At 38.1% G+C, this 24,756-nt stretch overlaps 1 long non-coding RNA gene and 1 other non-coding gene across 3 annotated transcripts in view; both read left to right on the forward strand.

Moving 5' to 3' along the window:
• The window catches only part of LOC147369365 (uncharacterized), a 166,979-nt gene that overhangs the window by 103,342 nt on the left and 38,881 nt on the right, over nucleotides 1-24,756 (forward strand). The window lies entirely within an intron of this gene.
• On the forward strand, nucleotides 7,288-7,406 carry LOC147369366 (5S ribosomal RNA). Its single transcript, XR_015168668.1, has one exon. It is a non-coding gene; the product is annotated as a 5S ribosomal RNA (ribosomal RNA).

Genomic DNA, 24,756 nt, shown 5'->3' on the forward strand with positions numbered 1-24,756 from the left:
CTGGATTTTGAAACAGAGTAAGAAAAGTTTTTCCCACTTTTTCCAATCATGCTGAATTTTCATCCATTTTTTTTCTAATACTTGTATGGTTTCATTTTTAACTTTTAGAACTCTGATTTGTTTGGAGTTTATCCTGGGGTGTAGTATAAGAAACTGATCAAGTTTTATCTTCTCTATGATAGTCTAGTGTACCAACACAATTTTTTCCTTAAAGCCCATCTTTTCCCTGCTGATTTGAGATAGTACATTATTGAAAACTAAAATTTTGCATTTCTGGATTTTCTCTTTTGTTCCATTGGCCTGTGTCTAGTCATGCATGGTATCATGCTGTTTTAATCATAGAGGTTTTATCTCAAGTTTTCACATCTGGTAGGTGTGTGTGAGATTTATTTTAGCATGCCTTGGGTCCTTTCTTTCTGAAGTTACATGTATATCTTCAGTTGTGGGCTATGTTTAATGTTCGTTTTTCTTCCCCCTACTTTCCCCTCACTAATTTTCTTATGTAGTTTCTTCTTTTCCATTCTTTGTTTCCCTGTTCTGAGAGTTTCTGGCCTCAGATTCCTCCTTTAGATGTATCTATTCTGCAACTCAGCCCATTTATTGAGTTTTTTTTTAAATATCAAAAGTTTAATTTCTATTAAGATGTGATTTTTCATAGCCTGTCCTTTTTAGTTAATGGTTATGTTATCCTCATACTCTTCTAAGTATGTAAAACATTTTGTTAATAAAAAAATCCTGTCATAATTGCTTTCCTGAGTCTATTTCCTTGGAATTAGCAGTCCTGTTTGCAAAGTTTCCCTCTCTCAGGTTGTTGATGTTTGGTGAACCATCCCTGTGTGCTTATCTTTAGTTGAGTGACCCTTAGTGTCTGCCTGTTCTGTGCACAGAACATTTGTCAGATTGGGTGGGAACCACAATTACTGCTTTACCGAGGAGGACACCTGGGGGATGATATGGGCATGAGTGAGCCTGGCCCACTAGCAATGTTCCCCTTCTATCTGGGATAGCACCTGTCTCTCTTACCTAAGCATCCACAATCACTGCTCCTCCCTGGAGGCAGACACCTTCATGCTGATGCTTGGTGGTAGTGGGAATGTGCAGGCTTACATCTGTATTCTTATTACCAGGTCTCTGTTAGTCACCACTGACTCAGGACTTCTCTGGCCCTGAGTTTTCTCTATGAGTGAGAAACATTTTTTGCTTTTCCACCCTTTCCTTTTTTTCCCATCTTTTTTTTTTTGGGTGTGGGGGGGTGTGAGTTGTTTTTGTTTTATATCCTGGCCAGTGGCATCCTTTTGTGGCTTTCAGCTTTCTCTCTATTTTTTTGCCTTTCATGGATTCTTCACATTTTGTAGTCAACTAGAGTGTCCTTTCTTGTTTTAAACTTAAGCATATATTAACAATTTTGCCAACATTTTTATGGATTTGCTCCCAAAAGAGAAGACTGTGGCCTTGATTTAGTTTATCATCTTAAAAGTGAAACTTCATTTTTTTCTTTTATTTCCTTTTTGAAATTTTGAAAAGAGTTTTTATTAGAAAAATTAAATTATACCCACCCTCCAGAGTCATATTTATATTAAAGAATAGATTATTACAGTTTATGGTTTATATTTGTATATTTGCACTTTAATAAAAAGTATAGCAATGAATTTTTAAAAAATAGGACATAGAGTAAAGGATAGATGTTGCCATTCTGTCAAAGATTCTTACATTATTTACAGTCTGGGTCCAACTTTAAAAATGTATTCATTATGTAAAAAGCTATAGAGAAGTATCTGGCAGACTCTGCTGTGCTCATCACCTATTATCCACTAACCTGCTCTATTTATTATACATCAATATCCTGCCATATTTTCTTTAGATGAAAAAATAATAGGGACTTCCCTGGTAGTTCAGTGGTTAAGACTTTGCCTTCCAATGGAGGGGTGCAGATTTGGTTTCTAGCTGGGGAGCTAAGATCCCATATGCCTCACAGCCAAAAAACCAAAATTTAAAACAGGAATAATATTGTAGCAAATTGAATAAAGACTTTAAAAATGGCCCACATGAAAAAACCTTAAAAAATAGATAGGATATTACAGGTACAGTTGAAGTCACTTAGGTGCCCTTATTCTATTCTCTTCACTCCCACTGATAACAAACCACTGACAGGGATTATTTTGGTTGTCTTTATTATGTTTTGTTACAATCATCACATATGACTGTACCAACAGACAATGTATAGTATGTATTTTCAGTGTTTTAAAAACTTGATATAAATGATACCATATTGTACATATCTTTAAGGGAGTTGCTTTTTAAACCTAATCTTAGGTTTTTTTGGGGATTTAGCTATGTTAATCAGAAAAGGCAATGGCACCCCACTCCAATACTCTTGCCTGGAAAAATCCCATGGACGGAGGAGCCTGGTGGGCTGCAGTCCATGGGGTCGAAAAGAGTCGGATACAACTGAGCGACTTCACTTTCACTTTTCACTTTCATGCACTGGAGAAGGAAATGCAACCCACTCCAGTGCTCTTGCCTGGAGAATCCCAGGGACGGGGGAGCGTGGCGGGCTGCTGTCTCTGGGGTCACACAGAGTCGGACACGACTGAAGTGACTTAGCAGCAGCAGCAGCAGCCATGTTAATACATGTAGTTCTATTTCATTCATTTAATGTTTCCATTCTGTGAATAGACTACAACTCTTTATCTTTTTTTTTATTTGCCAATGGTCATTTAGAAGGTTTCCAATTTTTCTTTATTATAAACAGTGCTACTGTGATTGTTCTTTAAATATTATTTTGTGCATACACTCTCTAGTATATACTTGGAAATGTTAACTGCTGGATTACAGGATATACACATCTTTAACTTAATTAGATTTTACCAAATTGCTCTTCAAAGTGATGGTGCCAATGTGTACTTCCTCTAGAAGCATATAAAGACCCTGCTTCCCCAGGAACTCATCAACACTGGGTGCTATTGAACTTGTTCATTACTGCTACCCTTATGAGGGTGGAATTGTACTGCAATGTAAATTTAAGGAGCATTTTTCTAGTTATTATGAAGTTGAGTAACCTTTCATCTTATTATTGCCCATCAGGTTTCATTTCTGTGTTTTGTGTGTTCATACTTTTGCCTAGTTTTTATTGAAATGTCTTTTTTCTTATTAAAAATTTCTTTATCGGGTCCAACATACTAATACAATTTTATGTGACCATAAACATCTTGCCTCAGATTGTGGCTTGTCTTTTCACTTTACTTATGGAATCCTTTGAAGATACCATAAATAAAAAAACTTATTTTTAAAATGGATACTATAGTCACATGGTTAACACTCTTGTAAATATAAATGAAATGATTTTCTTTCAATCATATTCTCCATCTGTCTAGCCCTCCAGTACTGTTATTTCCTTCCTTCTGGATTTCTTTGTGCAGAGACAAGCAAGCAAGTACAAATATCTCCCTGAATATAAAACGTACTCAAATTTATTTCTCTTTCCCTTTATGGTTTGTATTTGTAGTTACTTGTTAAGAAAACTTTTTTACTCTCAGTTGTACAGGTATTTTATTTTTTGCAATGAGGTATCACTTCACACCCATCAGAAGGGCCATCATTAAAAAATCTACAAACAATAAATGCTGGAGAGGGCATGGAGAAAAAGGAACTCTCTTGCACTATTAGTAGGAATGTAAGTTGATAAACCACTATGGAGAACAGTGTGGTGGATTCTCAGAAAACTAAAAATAGAACTACCATACGACCCAGTTATCCTACTACCAGCCATATAACCAGATAAAACCATAATTCAAAAGGATGCATGCACCCCAGTGTTCATTGCTGTGCTGTTTGTACTCGCCAGGATGTGGAAGCAAGCTAAATGTCCATCAGCAGAGGAATGGCTAAAGAAGATATGGTATATGTATACAATGGAATATTACTCAGTCATAAGGAATGAAATTGGATCGTTTGTAGAGATGCAGATTGACCTAGAGACTGTCATACAGTGAAGTAAATCAGAAAAAACAAATATCATATATTAATGCATATATGTGGAATCTAGAAAAATGGTATAGATGATCTTATTTGCAAAACAGAAATAGACACGGACATAGAGAACAAACATATGAACACTAAGGGGAGTTTGGGATGAATGTGGATATTGGTATTGACATATATACACTATGGGTGAGGCTTCCCTGGTGGCTCATATGGTAGAGAATCTGCCAGCCAGTGAAGGAGATGGGGGTTCAATTCCTGGGTCGAGATCTCCTGGAGAAGGAAATGGCAACCCACTCTACTATTCTTGCCTGGGAAATTCTATGGACAGAGAAGCCTGGTGCACTACAGTCCATGGGGTGGAAAAGAGTCAGATATGACTTAGCGACAAAAACCACACAGACACTATTGATACTATGTATAAAATAGATAACTAATGAGAACCTACTATATAGCACAGGAAACTGTGCCTACTCAATGCTCTGTGATGACATAGATGGGAAGGAAATCCAAAAAAGAGGGGATATACATTTTTGTATAGTTGATTCACTTTGCTGTACAGTAACACAAAATTATAAATTAACTATAATAAAAATGAAAAAATGTTTTGACTGGAAAAATTATTGAAGTATAGTTGATTTACAATGTTGTGTTAATTTTTGCTGTTACAGCAAAGTGATTCAGTTATATACACACATATATACATACATACATTCTTTTTCATATTCTTTTCCATTATGGTTTATCACAAGGTATTGAATATAGATACAGTAGGGCCTTGTTGAGGAGAAGGCAATGGCACCCCACTCCAGTACTCTTGCTTGGAAAATCCCATGGACGGAGGAGCCTGGTAGACTGCAGTCCATGGGGTCGTGAAGAGTTGGACACGACTGAGCGACTTCACTTTCAGTTTTCACTTTTCTGCATTGGAGAAGGACATGGCAACCCACTCCAGTGTCTTGCCTGGAGAATCCCAGGGACGGGGGAACCTGGTGGGCTGCCATCTATGGGGTCGCACAGAGTCAGACATGACTGAAGCGACTTAGCAGCAGCAGTAGCAGCAGCAGGGCCTTGTTGTTTATCCATCCTGTATATATTAGTTTCCACCTGCTAATACCAAACTCATAATCCATCCCTCCTCTACTCGCCTCCCCCTTGGCAACCACAAGTTTGTTCTCTATGTCTGTGAGTCTGTTTCTGTTTCATAGATATATTCATTTGTGTCGTATTTTGGATTCCTCATGTGAGTGATATCATATGGTACTTGTCTTTCTCTTTCTGACTTCATTTAGTATGACAGTATCTAGATCCATCCATGTTGCTGCAAATGGCATTATTTCATTTGTTTATGGCCAAGTAGTATCCCATTGTAGAAGAAGCACCACATCTTCTTTATCCATTCATCTGCTGATGGACATTTAGGTTGTTTCCATGTCTTGGCTACTGTGAATAGTGCTGCTATAAACATAGGAGTGCATACATCTTTTGAACTAGAGTTTTGTCTGGATATATGCCCAGGAGTGGGATTTCCGGATCATATGGCAACTCTATTTTTAGTTTTTTGAGGAACCTCCATACTGTTTTCCATAGTGGATGCACCTGTTTCCATTCCTACCAACAATGTAGGAGGGTTCTCTTTTCTCCACACACTTTCTAGCATTTGTTATTTGTAGATTCTTTAAGGATAGCCTTTCTGACTGGTGTGAGGTAGTACTTCACTGTAGTTTTGATTTGCATTATACGCAGGTCAGGAAACAACAGTTAGAACTGGACATGGAACAACAGACTGGTTCCAAATAGGAAAAGGAGTACGTCAAGGCTGTATACTGTCACCCTGCTTGTTTAACTTATATGCAGAGTACATCATGAGAAATGCTGGGCTGGACGAAGCACAAGCTGGAATCAAGATTGCCGGGAGAAATATCAATAACCTCAGATATGCAGATGACACCACCCTTATGGCAGAAAGTGAAGAGGAACTCAAAAGCCTCTTAATGAAGGTGAAAGAGGAGAGTGAGAAAGTGGGCTTAAAGCTCAACATTCAGAAAACTAAGATCATGGCATCCGGTCCCATCACTTCATGGGAAATAGATGGGGAAACAGTGGAAACAGTGTCAGACTTTATTTTTTTGGGCTCCAAAATCACTACAGATGGTGACTGCAGCCATGAAATTAAAAGATGCTTACTCCTTGGAAGGAAAGTTATGACCAACCTAGATAGCATATTGAAAAGCAGAGACATTACTTTGCCAACAAAGGTCCGTCTAGTCAAGGCTATGGTTTTTCCAGTGGTCATGTATGGATGTGAGAGTTGGACTGTGAAGAAGACTGAGCGCCGAAGAATTGATGCTTTTGAACTGTGGTGTTGGAGAAGACTCTTGAGAGTCCCTTGGACTGCAAGGAGATCAGCCCTGGGTGTTCTTTGAAAGGAATGATGCTGAAGCTGAAATTCCAGTACTTTGGCCACCTTATGTGAAGAGTTGACTCATTGGAAAAGACTCTGATGCTGGGAGGGATTGGGGGCAGGAGGAAAAGGATATGACAGAGGATGAGATGGCTGGATGGCATCACTGACTTGATGGACGTGAGTTTGAGTGAACTCCAGGAGTTGGTGATGGACAGGATGGCCTGGCGTGATGCGATTCATGGGGTCGCAAAGAGTCGGACATGACTGAGCGACTGAACTAAACTGAACTGAATAATTACCAATGTTGAACATCTTTTCACGTGTCTATTTGTCATCCATGTGTCTTCTTAGGAGAAATGTCTCTTTAGGCCTCCTGCCCTTTTGTCAGTTGGGTTGTTCCTTTTTTTGTTGATTTGCATGAACTGTTTGTGTATCCTAAAAATTTGTACAGATATTTTGTTTTCTTCTAAAGGTTTTACAGTTTTGCTCTAACTTTATCTTATCATTTTTTAAAATTATGTTTATTTATTTTTAATTGATTGACTGCTTTACAATATTGGTTTGATTTCTGCCTTATATCAACATGAATTAGCCATAAGTGTGCCTATTTCTCCTCCCTCTTGAACCTCCCTTTCACCTCCCACCCTTTTCCACCCCTCTAACTTTATCTTGTCTTCATATGGATAGTTAATTATCTTAGAACCGCTGATTGAATTGCATATGGTTTCTCCCTGACTTTTTATTTTGTTTTTATTTTTGCTGCTTTGCATGGCATGGTGGGATTCTAGTTCCCCAACCAGGAATTGAACCTGCACCCCCTGCAGTGGGAACATGGTGTCTTAACCACTGGACTGCCAGGGAAGTCCCTGTCTCTGATTTCTTTAAAAAGTCTGCTTCTTGTCTATGGCCATACTACCCTGAACGCGCCCGATCTCATCTGATCTCGGAAGCTAAGTAGGGTCGGGCCTGGTTAGTACTTGGATGGGAGACCGCCTGGGAATACCAGGTGCTGTAGGCTTAAAAAAAAAAAAAAAATTAAAAAAGAAATTAAAAAAAAAAGTCTGCTTCTTGTGTTGTGTATTTGGCTTATCTATTTATCTATCTATATCTGTTTCTGGCCTTTCTATTCACTTCCATAGGTGTATTTATTCATTCTTCCAGCAATATGACTATATTTTAATGGCTCTAGCTTTGAAAGAATTTGAAAGAATTCTTTGAAGGAATTCTTATCTACCATTTCCTACCCCTCTGGATCTTGGCTATTCTTCGTTTTATTTGAATTTGATTGGAAGTTCATAAAATTTATAGTCAATCTGGGGGAGAACTTCCCAGTCATGAATACATCATCATTTGTATGTCTTTCAAATGTCTTTTATAAATATACAATTTTCTCCATAAAACATGTGCATACTCTTTGGTTGTGTCTAACTCTTTGCAACCCCATGGACTATACAGTCCATGGAATTCTCCAGGCCAGAATACCAGAGTGGGTAGCCTTTCTCTTCTCCAGTGGATGTTCCCAACCCAGGAACTGAACTGGGGTCTCCTGCATTGCAGGTGGATTCCTTACCAGCTGAATTACCAGGGAAGCCCGATTTGTTGCTGACCCTAAAGAGAAGAGTTTAACACACCTAAAATATGATGGAGGATGTATTTATTAATTATGATAATATTAGATGTTGTAATAGGCCTCAAAATCTCTGTCTGCAGCAGAGAGTGAGTTTATTTCTTGCTCAGTTAACTTTCATGTCATGTATTTCTGGTGGGTGGCCAGTTCTCTAAATGATCACACAAAGGATCCAAGTTCTCTCAAAAATGTGGTTTCAAGACCACCGCAGAAGTGGAAGGAAGGTGGAAGGGTCATACATAAGAGAATTTCACACATCAGGCCCGGAAGTGGTGTGCACCACTTATGCGTATGTTCGTATAACCAGAATTCAGTCATACGGCCACACTTAACTGCAATGGAGGCTGGATTCTGTAGTGGACAGGTGTCCAGTACACTGGAAGGAAAGAAGAGGAAATGAGGTTTCTGAAGAGCCAGGTAGTTTTTGTCAGTCTGCCCTTCTATATGGGCGTCCCTGGTGGCTCAGATGGTAAAGAATCCACCTGCAGTGTGGGAGACGTGGGTTCGATCTCTGTGTAGGGAAGATCCTGGCAGAGGGCCTGGCAACCCACTCCAGTATTCTTGCCTGGAGAATCTCATGGACAGAGGAGCCTGGCGGGTTAGAGTCTATGGAGTCACAAAGAGTTGGGCACGGCAGAGCGACTAAGCACACACAGCCCTTCTATATACCAAAGATCTATTTCAATCTTCGTTACACATGTAACATGGTAACCTCTTCCCAAGGGATGCATGCCAGGGCACATCTAATTGCTCCTTCTAGATCAACTACCAGGAGATATCTGGGAGATGTGCAGGCTGTCCTTTGGGTCCTGATGTAGTATGATGTGGGCTTCCCTGGTAACTCAGATGGTAAAGAATCTGCCTACAATGTGGGAGACCTGGGTTTGATCCCTGGGTTGGGAAGATACCCTGGAGGAGGGCATGGCAACCCACACCAGCATTCTTGCCTGGAGAATCCCCATGGATAGAGGAGCCTGGCGGGCTACAGTCCTTGGGGTGGAAAAGAGTTGGACACAACTGAGTGACTAAGCACAGCACAGTAGTGTCATGTCATCCGATGATCTGTGAACTCATAAGACAAGTCCCAGCCCTCCCCTTTCCTCAGCAAATGACTGGAGGTGAAGCAAGTGCAGGATGGAGCCCTACATGAATTTCTCTGCAGAAAAGGAAGGACAAGGACCACACAGCAGTCCCTGCTCAGCTGCAATGATGAGATGCCACCAGGCAGACACCAAGAGGCCCCTTGTCCACTCAATTTCAAGTGCCAGTAATTGAATCCAGAGGACATTACTAGAGATAATTCTCAAAACTTACTTAATTAGTTAAGGTTTTGCTAATTAATTTTTTTTATTTTAGAAATCATAAATGGGTGTTGAATTGTATGATGTGTTTTTTTCTATATCTACGGGGGGGGGGGAGTCACAGATTTTTCTTCCTTAATATGTTAATGTAGAGAATTGCACTAGGAGCTTAGAATTTATTGATACTTGTTATTACTGGGATATGCTCTTCTTGGTCAGGAGGTTTTACCTTCTAGAAATCTGATTTGCTAGAGTTCTATTTGGAATTTTTCTGTCTATGGTTCATAACTGAGATTGGCTCATACTTTTTATTCTTTTACTGTTCTTGTCTGACATTGGTTTTAAGAGTTTACTAGTAACATAAAATGAATTGAGGAGCTTTTCCTTCTATTTTCTGAAACATTTTGTATAAGATAGAAATGGCTCTTAAACTGTTGGGGCCTGGTGTTTTTGGTTTTGTTTTTGTGAATAGATTAACTATTGACTTGCCTTCTTTTATAGGCTTTTCAAGTTTTCCATTTCTTCTTGAGTTCATTTTGGCAAATCATCTTTCTAGGAAATGGTCCATTTCATTTATGTTTTCATATAGATTGCATAAAGTTTTTTGTAGTAATCTGTTATGTTTTAAAAAAAACCTCTGCTAAGTCTGTGATAATGATGTCTTCTTTTTCATTCCTAATATTGTTTATACTCTCTTTCCTGATCAGTCTTGCTGTGGGTTTGCTATTTTACTGGGTTTTGCAAAGAATATCTTTTGGTTTTATTAATCCTTGTTTGTTTTCCATTTTAAAAATGTTTGCTGTTAGCTGTCCCTCCTCCCCACCCTGCTTTTTGCCTTCTGTTTTCTTCAGGTTTACTCTGCTGTTCTGTTTGTAATTTTTGAGTTGAATGCTCAGACCTCTGATGTCTAAACTTCTGATTATTTTCTAATATAGGCATTTTCCCTAAGGCAAATATATCCTTCTATCTGTGGTTATATGTGCATCATACAAGTTCTGATATATACCTATAATAGATATCAAATAAATATATATAGATGTATCCCTAATCGTTTAATTTGTAATAGTTTCAAAATTATAATGTCCATTATAATTTCTTCTTTGACTTGTGAATTATTTATAATTACACATTTAAGCCTCCAAATGTGCAGATTCTTATCTTTTCTGTTATTTATTTCTGTTTTACTGCTTTATGATCAGAGAACATTTTATAATTTTGATTACGTGGTATTGAAAAGCTTTTCTGTGGCATTGTACCTGGTATATGTTTTTTTGTGAGGCTTTGTGTGAGTTTGAAAAAGATTTTGTTTTCTTTAATTCCAGGGTTCTACATACATGTATCAGTCAAGCTTATTTGTTGTATAGTTCAAATCTTCTACCCCTGTCAGTTTTTATTTGCTCAAGACAATTACTGTGAGAGTTAATGTTAAAATCTCCTGGAATGGTGGTAGATTTTCAGTTCCTCCTTGTAATACTATCAAATTTATTTATGTATTTTGAGGGTATGGTTTTAAAAGTTGTTTTATCTGCCTGGTGAACAGCAACTTTTATCATGTAGTAACTGTCTTTATTCTTATTATTTGCTTGAAAGTCTATTGTCAGGTATTAATATGACCAGAACAGTTTTTAAAAAATTTTCATTTTATATTGGAGTATAGTTTTTTACCAGCACTTAAAATGTGTAAAATATCATGTAGGAAACGAGTTGCCAGTCCAGGTTCGATGCATGATGCTGGATGCTTGGGGCTGGTGCACTGGGATGGCCCAGAGGGATGGTATGGGGAGGGAGGAGGGAGGAGGGTTCGGGATGGGGAACACATGTATACCTGTGGCGGATTCATTTTGATATTTGGCAAAACTAATACAATTATGTAAAGTTTAAAAATAAAATAAAATTAGAGAAAAAAAAAATTTACTAAAAAAAAAAAAAATGTTTTTAGATAGCTCAACAAATCTCAAAATAACAGAAAGGAGGTTTTATTCCCATTTCCTCTGAGAAAATCCAGAAGGTTAAATTTGTAACTTAGCAAAGATTTGAACGAAGAATTCAAAATCATTTTCTGAACCCTAAACTCTTACTCTTGCTTCTCCTGTTCCCAAAGGTAAAAATTCTTACTGATACATAGAAAAAACTCTCCTAGCACAGAAAAACATCTGACTCATCAAAGGATAATCAAAAAATGACACAAGTATATGGAATAGTTGGACAGTCATTTAGACTAAATTACATCCATCTTTAAGTAGTTGTTCAGTCATTAAGTCGTGTCCAACTCTTTTGTGACCCCATGGACTGAAGCACATCAGGCTTCCCTGTCCTTCACTGTCTCCTGGAGTTTGCCCAAATTCATGCCCGTTGAGTAGGTGATGCTATCTGACCATCTCATCCTCTGCGCTCCCTTCTCCTTTTGCCTTCAGTCTCTCCCAGCATCAGGGTCTTTTTCTGGTGAGCTTGTTCTTCACATTAAGTAGTTGCCAGATGGTTACTGAAGAGCCTCAAGAAAGATAGGTATTCTAGTGACCAAACCGGGGTTAAAATATCCAGTGTGTGCTCAGTCACTCAGTCGTGTCCAACGCTTTGTGGCCCCCTGGACTATAAACTGCCAGGTTCCTCTGTCCATGGAATTTTCCAGGCAAGAATACTGGAGTGGGTTGCCATACCCTACTCCAGGGGATTTTCCCAACCCAGGGATGGAGCCCACGTCTCTTGCACTCCTGTATTGGCAGGTGTATTCTTTACCATTAGCGCCACCCCTTGCCCTAATATAAAGCCCTAGGAACTAAGTCATTACATTTTAAGTGGTAAGCAGCATTTCACTACTCATAATTTTGATTCAGTGATACAATTACTAATAGAGCCATCTCATAACCCATTTCTACTAGTCATAACTCCAGAATAAAATGGAAATATTTCTTATATTGTCTCACATACTATTACATTCCATTTCAAATATTCTTTCATTCAGTCTAAGCAAAACTAAGTTGGTCAGTAGCACATTTGTCAAGGCAAAAGTTTCAGTTTTATGGTACAGATCTAGAGAAATAAAATGGAGTTCTTAAATCTGAATACACTACTAGTTTTCCTAATGATTAACTAATTATTGCTTATGGAGAAAAATGAATTTATTCATTCCAAGTTAAAAAAAAAACCTAAAAGTGGATCTTTTTTCTCCCTTTAAATTAAAAAAAAATTACAGGAGAAGTTTGCATTTCTCTTTTATAATGAATTACTGACAAATTCCTGACTCAGCAATCAAAAATTGAAATTCAGAATTTAAGACAAAGAAGCTAAATCATGTACATATTTAATTAAGAAACTAATAATGGAATATTATCCAAATGAAAAGCACAAGGTCAATTATCATGTTCCATATTTCAGAGAAGAGGCATTAAGGATTTATGCCATAAGTTAGGATGCTAAGTTCAAGAGTTTGGTCCTTTTTTTCAAAGAGACTACACCTCTTAAAATGCTCCTCCTCATATCTTAGGGATTATTTTTTAAGCATTTGGTGTCTTACTGTACAGAAATATGCAGTAAATCCATATCCAAAGTGCAAAATCATAATAACCACGTGTTTTCCACTGAAAATGGTAAATGCCTCCCTGGACCCTCCTCACAGTGGTTCCTGTGGACCACAGAGGTTATGAACCTCCAGTGCTTTGTCTCCACCTAGCTCTGTTGGAAGCTCTGTGAGAGGCACAGACAGAGACTGAAGGTGAAAGAAATGGAAGGGGCACACCAAGCTATAACGGAGGATAGTTGATTCTCAGTATTGTGTTAGTTTCAGGTATATAGCAAAGTGATTCAGTTATACACAGACATGTATCTATTCTTTTTCAAATTTTTTTCTCATTTACGTTATTACAAAGTATTGAGCAGTTCCCTGTGCTATACAGTAGGTCCTTGTTGGTTATCTATCCTAAACATACCAGTGTGTGCATGTCAGTCCCAAACTTCCACTTTATCCCTTTCCCTCCCCTTTCCTCCTCGTAAGCATAAGTTCATTTTCTAAATTGAGTCTTTTTCTATTTTGTAAATAAGTTCATTTGTATCATTTTTAAAGATCGTGTATAAAAGTAATATCATATGATATTTGTCTTCCTCTGTCTGATTTACTTCACTTAGTATGATAATCTCCAGCTCCATCCATGTTGCAGCAAATGGCATTATTTCATTTTTTTAAATGCCTGAGTACACTGTACAACATCTTTATCTATTCCCCTGTTGATGGCCATTTAGCTTGCTTCCATGTCTTGGCTATTTAAATAGTGCTGCAATGAACACTGGGATGCATGTATCTTTTCGAATTATGGTTTTCTCTGGATTGTGTCCAGGAGTGGGATTGCTGGATTATATGATACTGTGCTATTTTTATTTTTTAAAGGAATACCCATACTGTTCTCCATAGTGGCTGTACCAGTTTACATTCCCACTAACAGTGTACTTTTGCTACCTGATGCGAAGAGCTGACTCATTAGAAAAGAACACTTTCTAACACCATACACAAAAATAAACTTAAAATGGATTAAAGATCTAAATGTAAGACCAGAAGCTATAAAACTCCTAGAGGAGAACATAGGCAAAACACTCTCCGACATAAATCACAACAGGATCCTCTATGATCCACCTCCCAGAATATTGGAAATAAAAGCAAAAATAAACAAATGGGACCTAATTAAAATTAAAAGCTTCTGCACAATAAAGGAAACTATAAGCAAGGTGAAAAGACAGCCTTCAGAATGGGAGAAAATAATAGCAAACGAAGCAACTGACAAACAACTAATCTCAAAAATATACAAGCAACTCTTGCAGCTCAATTCCAGAAAAATAAATGACCCAATCAAAAAATGGGCCAAAGAACTAAATAGACATTTCTCCAAAGAAGACATACAGATGACTAACAAACACATGAAAAGATGCTCAACATCACTCATTATCAGAGAAATGCAAATCAAAACCACAATGAGGTACCAATTCACACCAGTCAGAATGGCTGCGATCCAAAAGTCTACAAGGAATAAATGCTGGAGAGGGTGTGGAGAAAAGGGAACCCTCTTACACTGTTGGTGAGAATGCAAACTAGCACAGCCACTATGGAGAACAGTGTGGAGATTGCTTAAAAAACTGGAAATAGAACTGCCTTATGACCCAGCAATCCCACTGCTGGGCATACACACTGAGGAAACCAGAATTGAAAGAGACACGTGTACCCCAATGTTCATCGCAGCACTGTTTATAATAGCCAGGACATGGAAGCAACCTAGATGTCCATCAGCAGATGAATGGATAAGAAAGCTGTGGTACATATACACAATGGAGTATTACTCAGCCATTAAAAAGAATACATTTGAATCAGTTCTAATGAGGTGGATGAAACTGGAGCCTATTATACAGAGTGAAGTAAGCCAGAAAGAAAAATACCAATACAGTATATTAATGCATATATATGGAATTTAGAAAGATGGTAACAATAACCCTGTGTACGAGACAGCAAAAGAGACACTGATGTATAGAACAGTCTTACGGACTCTGTTGGAGAGGGAGAGGGTGGGAAGATTTGGGAGAATGGCATTGAAACATGTATAATATCATGTATGAAACGAGTCACCAGTCCAGGTTCGATGCACGATACTGGATGCTTGGGGCTGGTGCACTGGGACGACCCAGAGGGATGGTATGGGGAGGGAGGTGGGAGGAGGGTTCAGGATGGGGAGTGCGTGTACACCCATGGTGGATTCATGTTGATGTATGGCAAAACCAATACAATATTGTAAAGTAAAAAAACAAACAAACACACATACACAAAAAAGAAGAAAAGATCCTGATGCTGGGAAAAATTGAAGGCAGGAGGAGAAGGGGATGACAGGGGATGAGATGGTTGGATGGCATCACCATCTCAATGGACATGAGTTTAAACAAGCTCCAGGAGATCGTGAAGAACAGGGAAGCCTGGTATGCTGCAGTCCATGAGATCACAAGGAGTTGGACATGACTGAGCAACTGAACAACAGCAGTGGAGAAGGGTTCCCTTTTCTCTATACCCTCTATAGCATTTATTGCTTGTAGACCTTTTTCTTTTTTATTACTTATAAAGTTTTATAGAAAGAATGCATCTGAGTATCATTCTGTTGGTGATGACAATTTAACAATACTCATAAAACATAACTGTTCTTGAGCAGCTAATAATTATTAAAATTATAATTGTACAATATTGGAGTGTAGAACAAAATTTAATTATTGGAGGACAATTGCTCTACAATATTGTGTTGGCCTCTGCCACATATCAACATGAAGCAGCCACAGATATATATATGTCCCGTCTTGAACCCCCTCCCATCTCCCACCCCATCCCATCCCTCTAGGTTGTCACAGAACACCGGGTTGAGCTCCCTCTTTTGCACAGTAAATTCTCACTTGCTATCTATTTTGCATATGGTAATGTGTATGTTTCCATGATATTCTCTCAATTCATCCCACTCTCTCCTCCCTCACCGTGTCCACAATCTGTTCTCTATGTCTGTGTCTCCATTGCTGCCCTGCAAATAGGTTCATCGGTACCATCTTCCTAGATTCCATACACGTGTATTAATATACAGTATTTGTCTTTCTCATTCTGACTTACTTCACTTTGTATAATAGGCTCGAGGTTCATCCACCTCATTAGAACCGACTTAAATGTGTCCTTTTTTTTTTTAATAATTGAGTAATATTCCATTGTATAATGTACCACATCTTCGTTATCCATTCATCTATTGATGGACATCTAGATTGCTTCCACGTCCTAGCTATTGTAAAAAATGCTGCAACAAACATTGGGGTACATGTATCTCTTTCGATTATGTTTTTTTCTCAGGGTATATGCCCAGCAGTGGGATTGTTGGGTCATATGTAGTTCTATTTTGAACTGTTCTCCATAGTGGCTGTATCAATTTACATTCCTACCAACAGTGCAAGAAAGTTCCCTTTTCTCCACTTCTCTCCAGCATTTATTGTTTGTAAATTCTTTAATGATGGCCATTCTGACTGGTGTGAGATGATACTTGATTGTAGTTTTGATTTGCATTTCTCTAATAACGAGCGGCATTAAGCATCTTTTCACGTGGTTGTTGGTCATCTGTATGTCTTCTATGGAGAAATGTCTGTTCAGGTCTTCTGCCCATTTTTTGACTGGTTGTTTATTTTTCTGATATTGAGTTGCATGTGATGCTTGTATATTTTGGGAATTAATCCTCTGTAAGTTGTTTCATTTGCAATTTATTTTCTTCCATTCTGAGGGTTGCCCTTTAATCTTGTTTATTGTTTCCTTTGCTGTGCAAAAGCTTTTAAGTTTAATTAAGTCCTGTTTGTTTACTTTTGTTTTTATTTTGGTTTAATAGTTGGGTCAAAGAGGATCTTGCTGTGATGTATGTCAAAATGTGTACCACCTATGTTTTCCTCTAAGAGTTTTTTAGCCTTATGTTTAAATCTTTAATTCATTTTGAGTTTATTTTTGTGTATGGCGTTATAAAGTATTCTAGTTTCATTCTTTTACATGCAGCTGTCCAGTTTTCCGAGCACCACTTATTGTAGAGGCTGCCTTTCCTCCACTGTATATTCTTGCCTCCTTTGTCAGAGATAAGGTACCCGTAGGTGCATGGGTTTATCTCTGGGCTTTCTATCATGTTTGTTTGTAGATTTTTTGGTGATGGACATTCTGACCTGTGTGAGGTGATACCTCATTATAGTTTTGATTTGTATTTCTCTGATAATTAGTGATGCTGGGCATCTTTTCATGTGCTTCTTGATATTTGTATGTTGTCTTTGGAGAAATGTCTATGTAGATCTTCTGCCCATTTTGTACACTTAGAACATTAATCACTTATAGGTTGCTTCATTTGCAAATGTTTTCTCCCATTTTGTGGGTTGTCTTTTTGTTCATGATTTCCTTTGCTGTGCAGAAGCTTTTAAGTTTAATTAGGTTCCATTTGTTCACTTTTATTTTCATTACTCTAAAAGGCAGATGAAGGAAGATATTACTACCATTTATGTCAAAGAAAGTTCTGCGTATGTTTTCTTCTAAGTTTTACAGTGTCTGGCATTGCATTTAGGTCTTTGATTCATTTTGAATTTATATTTGTGGATGATATTAAAGAATGTTCTGAGTTCATTCTTTTACATGTAACTGTCCAATTTTCCTAGCACCACTTATTGAGTAGACTGTCTTTTCTCCATTGTATAATCTTGCCTCTTACGTCATAGATGAATTGATCATAGTGTGTGGGTTTATTCCTGGAATTTCTATCCTTTTTCATTGATCTATGTTTCTGTTTTTGCCCTAGTACCAAAGTGTTTTGATTGCTATAGCTTTGTAGTATAGTCTGAAGTCTGAAGTCAGAGAACCTAATCCTACAGCTCTGCTTTTCTTTGTCAGGGTTGCTTTGGCTATTTTGGGTCTTTTGTATTTCCGTACAATTAAAAAATATTTTTGTTCTAGTTCTGTGAAAAATGCCATTGGTATTGCATTGAATCTATGCATTCCTTTGGGTAGTTCCTATGGGGCTTCCCTCATAGCTCTGTTGGTAAAGAATATGCCTGCAATGCAGGAGACTCAGGTTCAATTCCTGGGTCAGGAAGATCCCTTGGAGAAGGGATAGGCTACCCACTCCAGTATTCTTGGGCTTCCCTTGTGGCGCAGCTGGTAAAGAATCCACCTGCAATGCGGGAGACCTGGGTTTGATCCCTGGGTTGGGAAGATGCCCTGGAGAAGGGAAAGGCTACCCACTCCAGTATTCTGGCCTGGAGAATTCCATGGACTGTATAGTCCATGGGGTCACAAAGAGTCAGACACGACTGAGTGATTTTCACATTGGGTAGTATAATCATTTTAGTATATCTTTCCAACTGTTTGTGTCATCTTCAGTTTTTTTTTTTATCAGCATCTTAGTTTTCAGAGTACAGATCTTTTGCCTCCTTAGGTAGGTTTATTCCTAGGTGTTCTTATTCTTTTTGATGCAGTGGTAAATAGGATTGTTTCCTTAATTTATCTTCCTTTTTTTTATTGTGAGTGTATAGGAATGCAAGAGATTTCTGTGTATTAATTAATTTCCTCCAAATTTACTGAATTCATTGAGCTCTAGTAGTTTTCTGGTAGCATATTTAGGATTTTCTACGTATAGTATGATGTCATCTGCAAACAGTGACAACCTTACTTCTGATTTGGATTCCATTTATTTCTTTTTCTTTTCTTATTACTGTGACTAGGACTTCCACAACTGTGTTGAATAAAAGTGGCAAGAATAGACATCCTTGACTTGTTCCTGATCTTGGAAGAAATGCTTTGAGCTTTTTACCATTGAGAATGATGTTAGCTGTGGGTTTGCCACATATGACCTTTATTAATGTTGAGCTAAGTTCCGTACTCTTGCCTGGAAAATCCCATGGATGGAGGAGCCTGCTGGGCTGCAGTCCATGGGGTCACTAAAAGTCGGATATGACTGAGCAACTTCACTTTCACTTTTCACTTTCATGCATTGGAGAAGGAGGTGGAAACCCACTCCACTGTTCTTGCCTGGAGAATCCCAGGGACGGGGGAGCCTGGTGGGCTGCCATCTATGGGGTTGCACAGAGTCGGACATGATTGAAGTGACTTAGCAGCAGCAGCAGCAGCAGCAAGTTCTGTATATGCCCACTTGCTGGAGGGTTTTTTTCATAAATGGGGGTTGAATTTTGTCAAAGCTTTTTCTGCATCTGTTGTGATAATCATATGGATTTTATTCTTCAGTTTGTTAACATGGTGTATCACACTAATAGATTTGTGGATATCAAAGAATCCTTGTATTTCTGGGACAAATCCCACACAATCATGGTGTATGATCTTTTTAATGTGTTGTTGGATTTTTTTGGTATTTTGTTGAGAATTTTGTGTCTATGTTGATCAGTGATATTGACCCATAACTTTCTTCCTTTTATTTTTTGATGGTATCTTTGGTTTTGGTATTAGGATGATGGTGGCCTCAAGGAATGAACTAGGGAGTGTTTCTTCTTCTGCAACTTTTGGGAAGAGTTGCAGAAATATAGGTGTTAACTCTTCTCTAAATGTTTGATAGAATTTGCCTGTGAAGCCATTGGGTACTGGACTTTTGTTTGTTGCAAGTTTTAAAATCACAGTTCCAATGTCAGTACTTGTGATTGACCTGTTCATATCCCCTATTTCTATCTGGTTCAGTCTTGGAAGATTGTACCTTTCTAAGAATTCATCCATTTCTCCTAGGTTGTCCATTTTATTGTTGTATATTTGCTTGTAGTAGTCTCTTATGATTCTTTGTATTTCTGTGGTGTCCATTGTAATATCTCTCTTTTTATGTCTAATTTTATTGATTGGGCCCTCTCCCTTTTTTTTCTTCATGACTCTGTCTAAAGTTTGATCAATTTTGTCTTTTCAAATAATCAGCTTTTAGTTTCATTGATCTTTTCTATTGTATTCTTTGTCTCCACTTCATTTATTTCTGCTCTGATCTTTATGATTTCTTTCCTTCTATTAGCTTTGGGTTTTGCTTGTTCTTCTTTTATAGTTGCTTTATGTGTAAGGTTAGATTGTTTATTTAAGATTTTTATTGTTTCCTGAGGTAAGATTGTATTGCTATAAACTTCCCCTTGGAATTGCTATTTCTGTGCCCTGTAGGTTTTGGATCGTCATGCTTACGTTTTCATTTGTGTCTAGGCTTATTTTGATTTCTTCAGTGATCCATTGGTTGGTTAGTAGTATATTGTTTATCCTCCACATGTTTGTGGGGTTTTATTTTTACAGTAATTTTTCCTGTAGTTAATGTCTAATCTCATAGTGTTCTGGTTGGAAAAGATGCGTGATATGATTTTAGTTTTCTTAAATTTTCTGAGGCTCACTTTGTGACCCAGTATGTGGTAAGTCCTGGAGAATGTTTCATGTGCACTTGAAAAGGATGTGTATTCTGCTGTTTTTGGATGGAATTCTGTACAGATAAATTCGATCTGGTCTAATGTGTCATTTAAGCCTTCTCCCCCTATTTTATGTCTGAGTGATCTGTTCATTGATGAAAGTGGGATGTTAAAGTTCCCCACTATTATTGTGTAACTGTTAATTTCTCCTTTAATGGGTCTTTATTTGACATATATTGAGATGCTCCTATGTTGGGTGTGTATATATTTGTAATTGTTATCTTTTTTCATGGAGTGATCCCTTGATCATTATGTAGAGTACTTCTTTGTCTCGTAACATTCAACATTCTTTATTTTAAAGTTTTTTTTTTTTTTGTCTCGTATGAGTATTGCTACTCCAGCTTTCTTTTAGTTTCCATTTTCATGAAATAACTTTTTCATCCCCTCACTTTCAGTCTGTATGTGTACCCATATCAGAAGTGGGTGTCTTGTTGATAGCATATATATTGTTGTATCCATTCAATCAGTCTATGTCTTTTGGTTGGAACATTTAATATGTTTACATTTAAGTTAATTATTGATATAGTGTGTCTTTGTTGCTAATTCTTTTGGACTTGTTTCTGAAGGTATTTTTCCTTCCCTTCCTCTTTTGTTCTCTTGTGATTTGATGATTATCTTTATTGTTGTGTTTGGGTTGCTTTGTTTTGTCTTTTTGGTGTACGTATCTATTGTAGATTTTGAGTATATGTATCAGTTCAGTTCAGTCACACAGCCATGTCTGACTCTTTGCGACCCCATGGACTGCAGCATGTCAGGCTTCTCTGTCTATCACCAACTTCCAGAGCTTGCTCAAACTCATGTCCATTGAGTTGATGAAGCCATCCAACCATCTCATCCTCTGTTGTCCCCTTCTCCTCCTACCTTTAATCTTTCCTAGCATCACAGTCTTTTCCAGTGAGTCAGTTCTTTCCATTAGGTGGCCAAAGTATTGGAGCTTCAGCCTCAGCATCAGTCCTTCCAATAAATATTCAGGACTGATTTCCTTTAGGATTGACTGGTTTGATCTTCTTGCTGTCCAAGGAACTCTCAAGAGTCTTCTCCAACACCACAGTTCAAAAGCATCAATTCTTCAGCACTCAGCTTTTTTTGTGGTCCAACTTTCACATACATACATGACTACTGAAAAAACCATAGCTTTGACTAGACAGACCTTTCTTGGCAAAGTCAAGTCTCTGGTTTTTAATATGCTGTCTAGGTTGGTCACAGCTTTTCTTCCAAGGAGCAAGCACTTTTAATTGCATGGCTACAGTCACCATCTTCAGTGATTCTGGAGCCCAAGAAAATAAAGTCTACCACTGTTTCCATTGTTTCCCCATCTATTTTCCATGAAGTGATGGGACCAGATCCCATGATCTTAGTTTTCTGAATGTTGAGTTTTAAACCAGCTTTTACACTCTCCTCTTTCACTTCATCAAGAGACTCTTTAGTTCCTCTTTGCTTTCTGCCATAAGGGTGGTATCATCTGCATATCTGAGGTTATTGATGTATCTCAGCAATCTTGATTCCAGCTTGTGCTTCATCCAGCCCGGCATTTTGCATAATGTACTCTGCATATAAGTTAAATAAGTAGGGTGACAATATACAGTCTTGAGGAACTCCTTTCCCAATTTGGAACCAGTTTGTTGTTCCATGTCCAGTTCTAACTGTTGCTTCTTGACCTGCATACAGATTTCTCAGGAGGCAGGTAAGATGATCTGGTATTCCCATCTCTTTAAGAATTTTCCACAGTGTTGTGATCCATACAGTCAAAGGCTTTGGCATAGTCAATAACGCAGAAGTAGATGTTTTTCTGGAACTCTCTTGCTTTTTTGATGATCCAATGGATGTTGGCAATTTGATCTCCGGTTCCTCTGCCTTTTCTAAATCCAGCTTGAACATATGGAGGTTCTTAGTTCACATACTGTTGAAGCTTGGCTTGGAGAATTTTGAGCATTACTTTGCTAGCATGTGAAAGAAAGTGAAGTCGCTCAGGCATGTCCGACTCTTTGCAACCCCATGGACTGTAGCCTACCAGGCTCCTCCATCCATGGGATTTTCCAGGCAAGAATACTGGAGTGGGGTGCCATTTCCTTCTCCAGGGGATCTTCCCCACCCAGGGATTGAAACCAGGTCATGTGGTAATTTGAACATTCTTTAGCATTGCCTTTCTTTGGGATTGGAATGAAAACTGACCTTTTCCAGTCCTATGGCCACTGCTGAGTTTTCCAAATTTGTTGGCATATCAAGTGCAACACTTTCACAGCATCATCTTTTAGGACTTGAAATAGTTCAACTGGAATTCCATCACCTCCACTAGCTTTGCTCGTAGTGATGCTTCCTAAAGCCCACTTGACTTCGGACTCCAGGATATCTGGCTCTAGGTGATTGATCACACCATTGTGTTATCTGCAGAGGTCATTAAGATCTTTTTTTGTGTAGTTCTTCCGTGTATTCTTGCCACCTTTTCTTAATATCTTCTGCATCTGTTAGGTCCATACTGTTTCTGTCCTTTATTGAGCCCATCTTTGCATGAAATGTTCCCTTGGTATCTCTAATTTTCTTGAAGAGATCTCTAGTCTTTCCCATTCTCTTGTTTTCCTCTATTTCTTTGCATTGATCACTGAGGAAGGCTCTCTTGTCTCTCTTTGCTATTCTCTGGAACTCTGCATTCAGATGGGTATAGCTTTTCTTTTCTCCTTTCCCTGTAGCTTCTCTTCTTTTCTCAGCTATTTGTAAGGCCTTCTTGGACCACCATTTTGCCTTTTTGCATTTCTTTTTCTTGGGGATGGTCATGATCACTGCCATCTGTACAATGTTAAGAACCTCTGTCCATAGTTCTTCAGGCACTCTGTCAGATCTAATCCCTTGAAATTTTTGTCATTTCCACTGTATAATTGTAAGGGATTTGATTTAGGTCATACCTGAATGTTTTAGTGGTTTTCCCTACTTTCTTCAATTTAAGTCTGAATTTTGCAATAAGGAGTTCATGTGTGTGTGTGTGTGTGTGTGTGTGTGTGTGTGTGTGTGTGTATACACATATACATTTATACATATTTATACACATATATATTTATATATACAGATACATACATATAATTATTTTAAGTCTCTGGTTTTTAAATTTCAAGTGGACTCCAGTATCCTGCATTTGTTCTTTCCTCATGATTGCTGGTGTTCATATTGTGTTTGTGTGTGGATGATTTCCTACCTTTCCTGTAAGTTTGCCTTTACCAGTGAGCCTTCCCATTTGTCATTTTCTTGATTCTAGCTTTGGTCTTTTCTCCCTAGAGGATTTTCTTTAGCATTTGTGACAACGGTGGTCTAGTAGTGCTGAATTCTTTTAGCTTCTGCTAGTTGATAAAGCTTTTGATTTCTCCATCAAATCTGAATAAGTGCCTTGCTAGGTAGAGTATTCTCGATTGTAGGTGTTTGCTTTCATCACTTTAAATATATTGTGTCATTCCCTTCTTGCCAGCAGAATTTTTGCTGAGAAATCAGTTGATAATCTTCTGGGCATTCCCTTATACATCTTTGTTGCTTTTCTCTCATTGATTTTAGTATTCCTTGGTCTTTAATTTTTGTCAGTTTGATTACTATGTGTCTTGGCATGTTCCTCTTTGGGTTTATTCTGCCTGGGATAAACTGAGTAGCAGTTCCAGGACTTGCGTGACAGTTTCTGGTCCCATATTAGGGAAGTTTTTGGCTATATTTTCTTTCAGTATTTTCTCAGGTCTTTTCTCTCTCTCTCTCCTCCTTCTTGGACCCTATAATGTGAATATTGATGCTTTTTTGTGGAGGGTTATTTATTTTTTATTTATTTTAATTAAAAGATAATTACTTTACAATATTGTGATGATTTTTGCCATGCATCAATATGAATCGGCCACAGGCATACACATGTCCTTTCCTCCTGGACCACCCTCCCACCTCCCTCTCCACCCTCTCCACCCTATCCCTCCAGGTTGTCACAGAGCACCCTGCATCATACATCAAACTCCCGTTGGCTATCTCTTACATACAATAATGTATATGTTTCAATGCTCTTTTCTCAAATCACCCACCCTCTCCTTCTCCCACTGAGTTCAAGTCTGTTCTTTAAGTCTATGTCTCCTGTGCTGTCCTGCACATAGGACCATTGGTAGCATCTTTCTGGAGTCCATATATATGTATTAATATAAGATATTTATCATTCTCTTTCTGACTGACTTCACTCTGCATTGTCCCAGAAGTCTCTGTGACTGTCCTCATTTTTTAATCCCTTTTTTCTCTTCTGCAGCAGTGTTTTCCACCATTCTGTCTTCCAGCTCACCTCTTCATTCTGCTACCTCAGTTACTCTGCTGTTGATTCCTTGTAGTATATTTTTATTCCAGTTATTGTATCATTCATCTGTTTGTTCTTTAAATCTTCTCTTTGTTAAACATCTCTTGTATCTTCTCTATCTCTTCCACCATTTTCTGCCAAGATTTGCATCATCTTTACTATCATCATTTTACATTGCATCATCTTTTAC

Source organism: Bos grunniens, chromosome 7, assembly GCF_055505025.1.
Source record: "Bos grunniens cultivar Pamir isolate PY7600 chromosome 7, Bosgru_T2T1.0, whole genome shotgun sequence".
Lineage (NCBI taxonomy): Eukaryota > Metazoa > Chordata > Mammalia > Artiodactyla > Bovidae > Bos > Bos grunniens.